The 14,695-nt window shown below is 36.6% G+C and overlaps 1 protein-coding gene across 2 annotated transcripts in view; it reads right to left on the reverse strand.

Annotated features, from left to right (window-relative positions):
* The window catches only part of NAV3 (neuron navigator 3), a 371,530-nt gene that overhangs the window by 163,276 nt on the left and 193,559 nt on the right, over nt 1–14,695 (reverse strand). The window lies entirely within an intron of this gene.

The raw sequence follows: 14,695 nt of genomic DNA on the forward strand, positions 1-14,695 counted from the left end.
GGCAATTTCAAATAGCTATTATTATATAAAAATTAAAATTCTCCTTTCTACAAATAAAATGTGAATAAAACCAAATGTAATATCACAAGTAATAATTTTGAATTGGTAAAAACACAATTATACTTGCAAGTCTATGACCTTAATGATTACAAAATTAGAGAGTCACTTGGAAATGTACTATACAGTACTCTATGTTTCTAAGCTTAATTTTAAAATCTAAGATTATCTGGATCCTACTTATTTCCATAATTAACTGTTTCTCAGTGTACTCAGAATAGTTGAGATAAAGTTGCCTCATGCAGCAAGCATACATTGAGATTTTGAGAAATAAGGGAGAGGGCTTTTCTTATACAAGCAATCGCTTTTTAAGTCTTTTATTAGACTCGTAGAACAAGGTTCACAACATTGGATGGTTTTATTGTCAATTACCTCTTCACTATGTACAGGGAACCAAAACATCCATACTGGTGACACTGGAGTTCAAGTAAATTCCTAGGCATGTACAAAACATTTGTGTCTAATGGGCATGAAACAAATAGCTCTGCCAGGGTGACAAACGCTGGCCTTACACAACCACCAACCTATCAAATGGGGATAGAAATGCTATTAAACCATTTTGTTCATGGTCATGCAAAATTTCCCAGGTCAGTGGCCATTTGAAACTGGAGTCTGAATAATAGAAAGAACATGGAAAAAGAGTACAAGAAGCATAGTTTTTATTTAGTTCGATTTGGGCTGAGGAGGATGTGCAGTGATGGGAACTTTTAATAAAGAAAGAAAGAAGAAAGAAAAAAAAAGGAAGATGAGAAGGAAGGAAAATAAAGGAATGAATGAATTGGAATAGATGGATTAAGGGGAGGGAAGGAAAGGAGAGGAGAGAAAGGAATAAAAGCCCAGAAGAGAATGGTTGGAAGGAAATGAAATGCAAAGAGGATGGAAGGAAAAGAAAAAGGGAAGGAAATGAGAAGCAGGAAAATGTCATATATTAAATAACAGAAAGAAAACTGTTACATAGCCAAGTCGAGATGCACGTCTATAATCTGTTTTAAGACTATAGGTAGCTATTCAGCCCGTTAAGTTACTTTCTTAGTATTCAGGCCAGATGTGTGTGTGTGTGTGTGTGTGTGTGTGTGTGTATACACACACACACACACACACACACACACACATATAACATATGTGCACATTTAACACTTATAACCATAGAGTTGGCGGGGTTTTCAGAGATTGTCTCATCTTAACTCTCAGCCATTGAACTCATCTATGTCTCACGTGGGACATGCCATCTGCCTCTGTCTGAACTCTCACCATTGGAAAGGCCTCCACCTCTCCAGCAAGAGATGTCTCCTGCCACTCTAGACAGGTCTAATCGTGAAAACATCTACGGGGAATGAGCAATAATTTGTCTCCCTTTAACTTCCATCCAGTGACCTTCATGGCTCTGAAACCAGCTGAACAAAACTGTCTTTACTATGGCAGCCACTCAGATATTGGAAGACAACTGTTAATTCCTTTATTATCTTTTCCAGCCAAACATTACTACTTTGTTCATTATTCCTCATCTTGGATGGTTGCCAAAACAGCTACCATTCTGTTGCCAGTCTGTAATCTCTTCCCTTCATTTTACTACTTATTTGAACAATTAAAATATGCTTAATACCATTATTCTTTCAAACTTAGAAAGGATTGAAAAACTTGCCTAAAATAAATATATTTTTGAGAAAAAAAGTACATGTTGGGACCTCATGTACATGGCATACAGTTTTCCTACATTAATTCAGGTCATGTGATCTATAATCCTATAGATTAACATTCTTTTAGAACTCAGAATTGTTAATAACCTTTGAGACCCTGACCATATTCTCCCTGGAAATTCTTCTCATGCTTCTCCTCATGAATATAATACAATATATTTGAGAAATGGCTAGAAAGAAGTCTACTCTTCACTTCCAAATAATCTGGTAGCACTTTGAAGAAAAAGGAGGGTTTTAGTAGTGAAAATCTGAAAATCTTAAAGGGTGGGAAAAGAATATCATTCCAGTCAAATGAAAGGCAGAGGCAAAGAAATTTATTCAAACTGGATCAAAAGAAATCATGAAGAAGGGGACAAAATTGGAGAAGCATTAAACCTAAGATTCAGTAAATAAGACTTCATACTGCACAGAAGTCTTACACTCTAGGTGATGGTAAGAGATGAAAAGTCATAAAATGAGAGTGTTGAGATGACTTTTTTTGGAGGAAAGAAGAAGGCAAGTCATTGACTTTATCCAACTTCCTAGAATTCACCATTCCATGTCCCCTATTCCTGTATCCCCATCCCACTGGGAGAACTTTTAAGCTATAATCAAGCTGCATCTCAATCACTTGCCAACTGTCACAATATTAAAATTGATATTTGAATTATTTCAATATCTTTTTTATTGTGTTCTCAGACATTCAGTCTCATTAAATATTTTTTCACATCTATTCCATCTCTTTTTAAGTTATCTTTTTCTAAAACAACAGACAACTTAGATCCTTGGATTCTTCCAATTGAATCCATTGTTTGTTTATATACTTTTCCTTATGTTTCAGGACCATAGTCTCCCTTCCTCCTTTGGTTTTCCCATCATGACATCCACTCATGACACTGCACCACTTATGACAATCAAACAAACAGACCTTTTCCTCCCACCACTTACTGAGCAAAACATAATTGCTGCCTTACTCATGGCGTGAAAGATAATAACCAAAGCAAAATTTATTGCAGTAAATGTTTTCAGTGACCCACGAAAGGCAAGGTACCCCTAAGGATTGATTGCACGGTCTGAAATATCCTGTAAATTTGTATCCAAACAATATCCAGAAGCATTGGGGGAAAAACGCATTTGAAAAGGCCAAATATGAAAGCACAAATAAAATTAAATGTTTAGTAGCAAATAAAAGTAGAAAACACAAGAGATGTTTATTTAATCAGAACATGTTATATTCCCTTCCGCTCACATAATTTCAAGATAGACTATTATTCCTGAAGGAGGCTTCTTATGTGTCAGACACAATGGTAGGGGCTTCCATACATATTCTAGAATGTTATATTCTGAATTCCACTTGAGTTTTTAACCTTGGTGCAAACTGCTTTCTCATTGCTTGTAAGGACTTCTCGATGAGTCAAGCACAGAATAAGAGACTCAGTTTTGGGCTTCTGCATTATCACTTGGTGGCAGACAGACCATTTAATCTGTATATAGTCCTGCTCTTACTTTTTAGGCTTTAATTATACACATTGTCATTAACACTGCCAGCACTGTCAACTTTTAACAGGAAATCAAATTATATACGAATGAACCTGATCCATAGAGAATTATATCCTCTACACTATCAACATCACAAATGCTATTATTTAGAGTACAGTTGCCTGATTTGAGAAATAATCCTATTTTTATGGAAACCCCCAACAGTCATCTGGATGAAAAATTTTAAATTCATCTGGTTAATCCTGACACTTTTGGGAAAAAACAAAAAACCAGTGAAATATCACCAATAGCTTTATGATTTCATTTTAAATAGTTTCCCATATAATTACAGCACAGACTCTAGTCTGTCTGATTTATTAGGATAATCAAGACTAAACTCAAGGAACTCTAAATACTAACTTGGAAGAGGCCATTTTGAGTTATAAGCAGAACCTAGTCAAGCACGTGGCAGAAATTCTGAAATTCCTGAGTGCTGTGGGCATGGATATATTCATGAACTTAATTAACATGCATCATTATTTAGGGAAATGCATTGGAATGCTTTATCATCTGGAGATATGATTATTCATATCAGAGCTATTTAAATAAACTCTTCCCCTTACTTTTTCACCTGCATTTTTAAATACTGGCATAAGTAGAAAAAAGAAAAAAAAATCTTATGGACAACCATCACATAAATACAATGAGCAGATGCTCTATTTAAAAACCATGGCATACAGGCTTCTATTGAGAGGTTAGCCTCTGACAGTAATGCTTCAAGTTATTTATGCACAAAAGGCATGTGTCATATATATACCCACCCACAGCATTCCATAATTGAACAGAGCAACCAACAAATACTGTCAGGGGACTACACTGTGTTCATATCTTTGAATATACTTACATAAGAGGTACTTAGAACAAGATAAATGCTAGCATTTGAAAGGCAAAAGATGAATATTATCTGATTCTACAGTTCCAGAGGATAAAAAAGAAAAATTAAAAAGATTTATAAGGATTAAGGATTCCTCTTGTCTTTGTACTACACACAGCTCTTTTATGAAAAGCAGTTCATCACAGAAATCACACAATGGTTAAGAAGTAAATCTTCAATGTCTGAGAACCAGGTGTATTCAGATTCAGAAATCACTATTCTGACAACTGTGGAAACATAACTCTTTTAAAGCCAAACTGACATGAAAAATTGAGCAATATTTGCCTCTGCTCCCTCTCGAGGCTTCCTTCTTCTAAACCTGGTTCACCAAAACAGTACAGAAAACCTCATAAGACATCATGTAACAGGAGGATCTCCATAAATAATAAAAACAAACCTGTATTTACCATCAATTGCATGAATCAGAAACAAAGAGATCACTGGCCAGGTTTAATTCTTTCAAATTCAAAAAGACCCAAATGAAGTCCTTTGTGGGAATACACATTAACATAAAACATGAGGTGTTCAATGGCTTAATATTTATCGATTTTTGAAGAAGAGTATATATGATATAAATATATTTTAGTAGAGCACTGAATTTAGAAATAACAAATGTGTATACACTTTAGTTGTTTAGGCAGGAGGCAAAGTTGACATTTAAAGTTTAAACATAATACTGAAGAATCACTTGACATCTTCACGTCTAGTTAATTGAAGATTATTTTGTCGGTTGTTATACTAAAACTCATGTCACCAAAATGGCCTAGTGTGTAAAGGATGAAAACAGTTTATAGGCATCTACACAGTAGTTTAAATAGTTATGTTGTACACATGCAAGAGCAGTTTTTCTCAATCAACCCCCGCCCCCATACACACACACAAAAGTAAGTGAAAGACAGCAGAGGCTTCAGAATTTCTGAAATTGTTACTAGAAGTCATATTGCTTGTCACCAAAGTATAAAAAGGGTCATCTATTCGAGTAACACCAAGGCAGCAGAAGAAATTTAACTATACCCAGGAGGCCCTTCATTCTTCATTCCATATCTGTGGTGAGGTCACCTTGAGGGAAGTTGAACAAATAGGCCCCATTAATGACTAAGTAAAAAACAACTTTGGAGTTTTAAAACATTAACACTTACTTATGGATATATAGAATGTACTGGATACCAGGCCAATAATGGCCATGGCAGATGGCTGGTATTTACTTTCTCCAAATAGACTTTACAACTGGTGCTCATAGCTCAGCTTTATAAAGAAAATCATTTCAAGAAACAAGGAATTTAAAACATGTTTGAGTAACTGTACTTTTAAAAACATCAGTCTGAAAAATAGAAGATATTTAGCTAAGGCAAATAATTTCATTAGAAATTAGGAAATTTCTTAATCTCATTCACAGTTTTAGAAGCAAAGTGGACTTACCTAATAAGTCGGTGTAAAGCGCCTGTTCCAAGTCACCCAGCATGGTAAGGATCACATCCTCATCCAGCTGGGCTGTCCCTTCCCGCAGGCAGCTTTCTCCCTCCTCTTCAGCCCAGCTTCTGCTGATGCTTCTTGGCTTGGGGGATCCATTTTCATCTTCAGACCTGCTATCTTCATCACTCTCACCTTCCAAGCCTCTTCTTGCAGACCAGTCCTCTAAGTCCTCGGTGCCTGACTGGCTGCCTCCAGCAGGCAGGAGGTTCCAGGCTCCTGAGCCACTGGCCTGGTACAGGGACTGCACAGACCGTGAGAGAAACCTGGACAGCAAGTGCCTCTCTGCATAGTGGGATTCTCTCTGGCCGGCCTTTGCAGCATTTCCAAACCAGTTGGAAATGCGCACAGTGGGTCTCCTCTCCCCCTCACTGGTGAGGGAAAGATTGGTCAGAGACTTTTGTTTCTGAAGACAAGCTCCTTTTCTCCTTACTTCTTTGCTCTGAAATACAGAGAGTTCAGCAGACCGCTGCATGGTTCTTCTAGTGGCTTCTTCCTTTCAATTGGACTTCATACTGTCTTTTTACATTGTCACTGCTACTGGCCTTTTGGTTTTAATGAACACATGCACTTCAATAAAAACTCAGGCTCAAATATTCACAGATGATTTCGGAGATATGGTACATACTATTATTTGCCCACAATTTATCTTGCCACATCATTTCACTGATCAGCAGTACTTACAAACATTTTGCTCTCACATATTGGAAGCAGAAAAGAGTTCACCAAAGACACTGCTCCAGTGAAAAAGTAGCCCAGGAACCCAACTGCAGTTTCCCGTCTTCATCCAATCGCATGTCTCAGCCGGAGGATGGGTCCACATTTCCCTCTGTTGCTTCTGTATTCCAAAATGCAAGATAGAGAAGCACCAACGATGTCGCTCACTTCTTTTTTTTTTCCTGCTGCTCGACAGTCCTTAACTGATCTGGGTCCGTAACCCCTTACTCTAATGAGCTGACACAGTGCAGCAAGTACAGCCTCTGCATCATAGCCCAGTAAGAGCAGAAACTGAGCACTGAAGCCCAGCCTGCCACAAGCCTCTTGCATTTTAGTATTCCACCTGCATTTTCAGATCTATGGCTCTTCCTTGCTGCTGCAGTGGATGCTGCTGGCTGCCATGGCAGCAAACATCCTGCTAAATTAAAACAGAGGCACAGGAGCGGCTGTCCAGCCTAGAATGCCACAGGTTTCAGAGCCAAGTCAGAACGAGATGTTGTGCTATTAACCCAATGCACATTTAAATGACTCTCAGCCACCCAGCCTTAGACTTGGAAATACACACACTCACTCATGTACACAACACACACTCCCTGATGCCGAGAATGACAGACTAATTCTCTATAGCCGCAGGCAGCCGAAGCAGGCAGATCTGCCTTCTGAATGTTGGGATTTGTGCTGCAAAAGCACAAATCAAATCCAAGAGTGTAAAGGACCTAAAAAATGGAGCATGACACTCTCCACTCCCTGACAGATAATGTTTTAAAGGGAAAGACTTCACCTTATCTTTTAAAGAACAAATTCAAGGGCTTTTTATTCTGAAGCGATTCAGTAAAACCCTAATGTGACAATGAATATGAAGATTTCTTCCAGCCTTCCTGTAGAAAATAGCATTAAAAAAAAACCTCAAAAGGATTTTCCTCCAATATTTCAACTCAAAGCATACAATTGAAAGTTTATGGTCAAGAGTGTAGAACACAATAATGTGACAGAAAACACAAAATCCACATTGTGTGTTTTGATATTGAGAATTTTTTCAAGTCTATCCCAAAAAACTACCACAGCATAATAAAAACTCAATTTTTAATATTTTGATTAAAACAGAAAAGCTAAAAGATAAATTTCTTATACTTATCTTATACAGGTTGTCTACCACCACCACGATATTTTTATTTTAGGAAAACTTTTGAAAACAAATATAAGGTGTAGTAGAGACAATGTTTATTTTTGATAGCTAAGGAGAAGAGTATTAAAGAAAAACTTTTGAAGATTTTCCACTCACAAATATCCCTTATTAAAAGGGGGAAAGTGGAGAAATACACAGAAATATTAAATTGTGTCATGTGAAATTGATACATAAATACTCGTCATTTTCAGAGTTTTAATAGGTAAAGTTAATTTTGATTTTTCCACCTTCTATTTTAGTCTCAATTACAGGAAGTGTCCAATCTCCTAACCATATAAATTAGCATTATAATATGCATTGCCTGTAACTTACAACCTACTTTGTAAAGTTAATTATTCCTTATGCCCCCACAGAAGGTAGATCACATCTAGATCCATTTTACAGATATGTAAAAGGGAATTAGAGGGGAAAAAAGCAATTATTTGTGAAAAAAATTTGCAATAAACAAACTGAAGTTTGAATACTGATTCTCACCTTCACTCTTTAAAAATTAAATTGTGTTTATATAAAATATGCTTAAATAAAATAAGCGCACAAATGTGGAATTGTTGAAACTGATAATCATACTTCTAAAAGCATCATTTTGCCAAGTATTTTTTTTTTTTTTTTTTCTTTTTTTTCTTTTTCGTGACCGGCACTCAGCCAGTGAGTGCACCGGCCATTCCTATATAGGATCCGAACCTGCGGCCGCTGGGAGCGTCGCCGCGCTCCCAGCGCCGCACCCTCCCGAGTGCGCCACAGGCTCGGCCCATGCCAAGTATTTTTAAAAAGACTAAAATGCCACTCCTCTTGAGATTTCTAAATAGAACATTTTTTCCTCTTCATTTTGAGGTACCGTGATCCAGTGAATTTCTAAGTTATGAAGCCACAGTGAAATCTGTGGAAGTTATGAAACTTCAGTTTGTTTGGTATGTATTCGGCATGTGGTTATATAACCCAAAGCCTTACAGATTCACCATTAAAAAAAAAAAAAAGAACCTTAATGCTTTAGATGTCAAAAGAGTTGATCTAATGCATCTATAAATGAAAGCAATAATCATGGCCTTTCTTATACAAGAGGGCTTAGGTACCAATCAGCCTAAACATCCAAGTGGTTCAGAACCACTTGGAGGGTTTATTAATATGCAGCTTGCTGGACCCCAGCCCCACAACTGCTCATTCAGTCGATCTGAGGGGGTCTTGACACTTTGTATTCCTAACATATTCCCAGCTACTGCTGGCTCTGAGACTCCACTTTGAGAATTACTAGGCTGAGATTAAAGGTTTTCAACTGGGCATGTGATTTTTGTTGCTCTCTAAGGGACATCTGTCAATATCTGGAGACAGTTTGGGTTGTCACAACTGGTGCATGTGGTGTGTGTCATCTGAGGAACAGAGGCCAATAGTGCTGCCAAACATCCTACAATGACAGGAAAGCTCCCACACAACAAAGAATGATGCAGTCCTCCTACAACGTCAATAGTGCCAAGGTTGAGAAATCCTGGATAGACTGAATTATGTTGCATTTACATATTACTTGACATTTCTGTGGCTTAAAAATATGAAGATGCACTTCTGCTAACATTAATGTCCACTCTATGCTGGTTGCAGCTCTGGTCTAGGTACCGTTTATTCTAAGATCTATGCTGAAAGAACAGCTTCAGTCTGACACATGTTGACCTCATCACAGAGGGAAAAGAGAGGTCAGACATCCAAGAAATGGCTCTCAAAACTTCTACTCAGGAATGAACCATGTCTTTTCTCCACTCACATTTCATTTGTGAAATCATATCAAACAGTCCTTCCTGATTCAATGGGGCAGGAAATGCAACCCTCCTGCAGGAGCACACCCAAGAAGGGGTGGGATAAGTTCAGTCGAGCCAGTAAGGAGGGGCTTGCAGAGAGGAACTGAAATATTTTGAAGAAATATCCCTAATGAGGAAACCATTAAAAGGGGGTTTTTATGTGTTTCTATTTTAAAGATATTATCAACTTGTAATTACAGTTGTTTTGCCCCCGGAACTACATCAGTCTATAAGATTACATACTGCTTCTCTAGAGACAGCTAACCCCACTTGCATTCATGTATGAGTGTATTTATACTTACATGTATTCACACATATAAATGTATCTTATACAGGATGGATAAGGAAGGCTCAGTGCAAAGGAAAGAAATACACCAAGACAATAGTAAAAATGTGAATCACTTTAACTTTGTCAAAATTTAAAATGAAGTATAGCTACTCTAATGTTCTGGAAAGGAATACCTTTCAGCTGTTTAGTAAACATAATTAGAATGTGGCTATTTAAATAAAAGATCTAAACTGATTTGAATTACTTGATCTTGATCTTCTTGATCTTCATAAACATTCAAGAAAAAGGTAATTGAGTGATCATTTACAAAGGTCTTAAATGCCTGATATTTCCCACTATTCAATATGAAGTCTTGTAAAAAAAAACATGTGTAGCCATTAGTTTATCCTTCCGTTTAAACTAGATTGTTACTTCTAGAATGATTTCCTGAATCCATCCAATTTTTTTTTAATATTACATTTTTACAAATGACATGCCTGCTTTACTGTAATTGAGACTAAAATAGAAGGTGGAAAATCAAAATTAACTTTCCCTATTAAAACTCTGAAAATGACGAGTATTTATGTATCAATTTCACATGACACAATTTAATATTTCTGTGTATTTCTCCATCCTTTTCCCATCTTCTCATAACAGCACGCTGATTTTCTTCGGTGATCATTCTTTGTTCATGTGGTCCAAGTGACCCAAGTAGAGCCAATCAGAACAACCCATTCCTTGACTACAGTGACTGTTTCAGGAATGGACATGTGACCCAATCCAGTTCAATCAGAACAAAAAAGATTTAATCTCAGAACTTTTTAAAAGACTATTATGAAAGAAATGCTCTCTTTTTTTCCCCTAGACCTGAAGCTAATAAAAGAAAGCTTGGCACTGCTGGCAGTTACTTTCACCCACAAATGAAATAAATGTAGAGAAAACAGAACCTAAAGCAGGAGAGAATGAACTCAAGTTCATGGTAGGAAATGTCTGAAGCCCTGAACAATCCATTTCTAAAACTACTCCTCCCCCACTTCCCTGCAATTTTCAGTTATTATGTTATCCAGGAAAAGAAATCCCTTTTTGTACTTAAACAAATGTGAAAAGTATCCCTATTGCTTGACCCACAAGATGTATGATGTAAAGATTTGTGATACTTTTAAGGAGCAAACTTTAATGGTTCATGCTGCAATGCAGATTTGCTAGAGGGATTCACTGAGTTAGTTGGGAAGATTAGCTTTTTAAATTTTCATTGATAACATAACTAACTTGAAGTTATAAAAATGTCATCTTTGTCATTAAATGGTATGAACGTTAAAAATGTAATTAAATTATGGTGTGAAGATAAGCATCAGAAATGAGTGGCACTCAATTTAATGCCATACTGGAGGAAATGCAAGACTTGCTATTTGTAGACTTTTGTTGGTCTTCAATTCTATCTCTACAAAGATTAAGTACATCACTTAAATTTCCCTTTTTTTATGATGTTTTTGGGGAGGAAATCTAGTGATATCTATGGGATCTGATGATGATGATTCCAATAATAATTATAGTCAGGTAAAATGTATTACATAACTCATGACAATGAGTAAGGGAGCATATTGCTTCCAGACTATCCTCTAAGATTCATGTCACAAGCTCAATATTACAAAGCTGACTGAATTGATGGTGCATATTTTACTGCTTTGGCTTGGGTTTTATTCTCACATTCATTGACAAAAAGAATTTGTCCTTAGAGGCCTTCTCTTTCATCAAGTGCCAAGAGATCTTGCCAAATGTAAAGCAAGACTAAATTTTCATTCCACTCATGGTCAAGAAAATTTTAGATCTTTTTTTTACTTAGGTTCACAATTGCCCTTTTTTCTTTTGTATAAGGCTATCTACCAACATGTATAATATTTGTTTAATGCACTTTGAAAATTTTACCAGGAATTTATATTCATGAAACTATTCAAACAGCTAAATAATGGCAATGCAGAGCTCAGAATTCATTTTTTTCCATTCCCTAGAACATTTTTCTTCCCATATCTCATTATCTTTAAAGGAATATTCTGTGGGCCTGTCTAAGCTAGGGGCCTGGCAATAAATTCAAGTGCTAATGTGGTTTGTGGTTTTAATAGCAGCCAGAACGTGGTAAGCACCAAGATAAATCAAAAAGGGAAGGAGATCTGTGGAAGGGATGGGGACTCTGAGAAAGGAAAGACATCATTAATATAGGAAATGTCCAAGAGCTTCAGACTTCTGACAAGTTCATTCTTTTATAGGTTTATTTTATTATTGCATATTTATCCTTATTTTCATTCTTTCTCCCTGCCCCCCGCCCCCCCGACATGTTCTTTTAAAATCCCAGCTCATCAGGGAGTATTTCTGGACTGTTCTATTGTTACTGTTGAATGACTAAACTTTTTTCCTCATATTCATTGGTTATTCAGTGATGACATAATCAAGATTAAATTTTTATGTTCCTTTTATGTGTGTCCCTTTAGTTGAGTGTTATTCACCCTAAGTTCACTGTGATTACTTTCTGAATGCTTTCTAAAACCAAAGCTATCATTCCCACCTTCCCTGTCTATGGTTTCCACCTGAACATCATTAGGTTCTTTCTTCATTCTGGTTCTCCTTTCTACAATATGTTCCTTACATTAACGTCACTTTAAACACATTTACTGAGTGGTAGCTATGTACCAACCATACACTGGGGATATACTAGTTAATAAAACAGACAAAAAAGTACAGAGGAGAAAAGTGGCTGAATTCTGGATATATTTTGGAAATGCAGTTACTCTAGGTTATCTTAGTCTATTTATTACCTTAGTTCTTATAGTGAATTAGATACCATGTCATCTGAATTTATTTAGTTTCTGAGACTCTGAGAGAAAATAGCAAAGAATTCAAACACTCTACTGAGAGATATCTCAACACGTTAATTCATATATACTACTTGTTTCTGAGCTAAGATAGCAAAGAATACCTTTGAAGCCAACAAGATATGCTAATGATTGGGTATGATGTATGAGAGATAAGAAGGAGTCATGAATGAGTCTTCCATTTCAGGCTTGAGCAACTGGAATGATGGAATTACCATTAACCAAGATGGAGAATACAGAAAACTTGTTGAAGAGTTCTTGACGGGCAAAATTTTTTGAAGGTAGTATCAGGGGTTCAGTTTTGAATATAACAGGTTGGAAGCATCTATGAGATATTCTAGTAAAGAGGGTATGTAGGCAGTTGGATATTTAGGTTGGAGTGCAGGAGACACGATTAGAGGGAGACATTTATAAGCCATCAGTATATAATGAAATGTAAGGCCATGAGATGATATTAAATCACCAAGGAAGCATATTATAGGTAAAGTCCAAAAACAGAGGCCTGTCAAGGAGAACAAAGTATAACTTCGAAAGGAGACCAAGAAGGAACAGTGAGGTTTGAGGGAAACCAAGGGAAAGTGGTACCCTGGAAAATGAGAAAGGAACTTTCTCAGCAGAGGACAATGGCTGCTGAGAGGTGAAATAAGATGACGGAGACTTGATTCTTGGATGTGGCTACGTTGACATTAATGGGAACTTCCACAAGAGCAGTTTTGATGGAAAAATGAGGCAACAAGCCTAATTAGAGTAGGTTTAGGAGACAGTGGGAGGACAGGAATTAGAGATGGTGATTGAAGGCTCCTCTTCATTAAAGTGTGCTGTAACTTGGAAGAGATAAATGATAGCAGTACTTGGAGGGACACTGGGGTCAAGGGAAGTTGTTTTACAAAATTTAAGATTGGAGAGATGATAGCATCTCATGGGATAAAGAGAATGATTTGGGAGAGAGGAAGATATTAGAGAGCAGAAGAGAGAGTAATACAAGGAAAAGCAGAGTAAATAGGTTCTAAGTGGGTATAAGTGCTATACTCGGGTAAATGTGGTGGCAGGGGATCATCAACCTCTTTTCTCTGTGCTTTACTTTGTTCAGTGAAGTACACATGAAGGTCATCAGTTAAGAAAAGGGATGGGACAGATGGTATTGCAGGTTTGAGAGGAAAACATTATAAACCTGTAATCTTAGAATTGAAAAGAGTAAACAAGCAAGAGAAATATGGAATGATTGCTGGAAGCATTAACTATTCACTTCAGGTTGGTGGCCATGAATATAAAGTGAGCTGCATCAACATGTGATCTCTTTTTCTCCTGCTTCATTCATTGTTGCTATTGAATAGGTGGAGAGCTGAAAGTATCCAGGTCTGTGATTTCATCAAATGAGTACAATGATGTGAGAGACAGGAAAGGAAGTTAAGGGTATGTACAAGAGTAAATTATATTCAGTTATCATAAGAATTAGCTTATTAAGGAGGAAGAAAGATATGCAGAATTTAGTGAGGGACAGTAAAAAGTGGTGGGATCAATGAACTGGAAATCCTAGAGGAATCACTGGTGGAGTCAGGTAACAAAAGGAAGAGTACTGAAAAGACAGGAGGTTGAACTGAGCAATAGTGGGGTACATGAAAGTGAGATTATAGAGAAGTTGTAATTGATGCCCAGACCTAGGATATGACCTTGAGATTAAATAGCTCAGGAGGCACTGCAAGACAAGATCAGTAAAAGAGAGGCCAGGGTGTTAGAAGAATCATCTTTGTAAATATTAAAATCCAAAAATTGAGGCAGGAATTGTAATGCCCAGAGTGATAGTGATCCAGAAACTAAAATTTAAAAATGATCAGTATATGCAGTCTCATTATGATATGACAGTCACCTTCCCATCACTGGCCTGATATATCCTGATCTAGATTTCTCCAATTACTGTACTCAATTTATAACTTAATAACCACAAATAAATATCATCTTTCTTCCATCAAATCTGAAGTCTTCATCAAGAGACATTTGCACTACCTCACTATAGGCTAATTTTAAACAGATGACAGTAAGAATGACACAATCAGATAAGCCTCATTGCAGCATTTACTTGATTGCTTTATTTTTACTATATTCCTTCCTAAATCATAGACATGATTCTATATAAATAATTCATTACTGCTGCAAAATAATATTATACCTACTAATAAATACACGAAATTATTACATTATATTAAAGTCTAATTTCTATTTCACTTTCAAGTATTCTATTAAAATATCACATTCAATG

This window comes from Cynocephalus volans, chromosome 12, assembly GCF_027409185.1.
Source record: "Cynocephalus volans isolate mCynVol1 chromosome 12, mCynVol1.pri, whole genome shotgun sequence".
Taxonomy (NCBI): domain Eukaryota; kingdom Metazoa; phylum Chordata; class Mammalia; order Dermoptera; family Cynocephalidae; genus Cynocephalus; species Cynocephalus volans.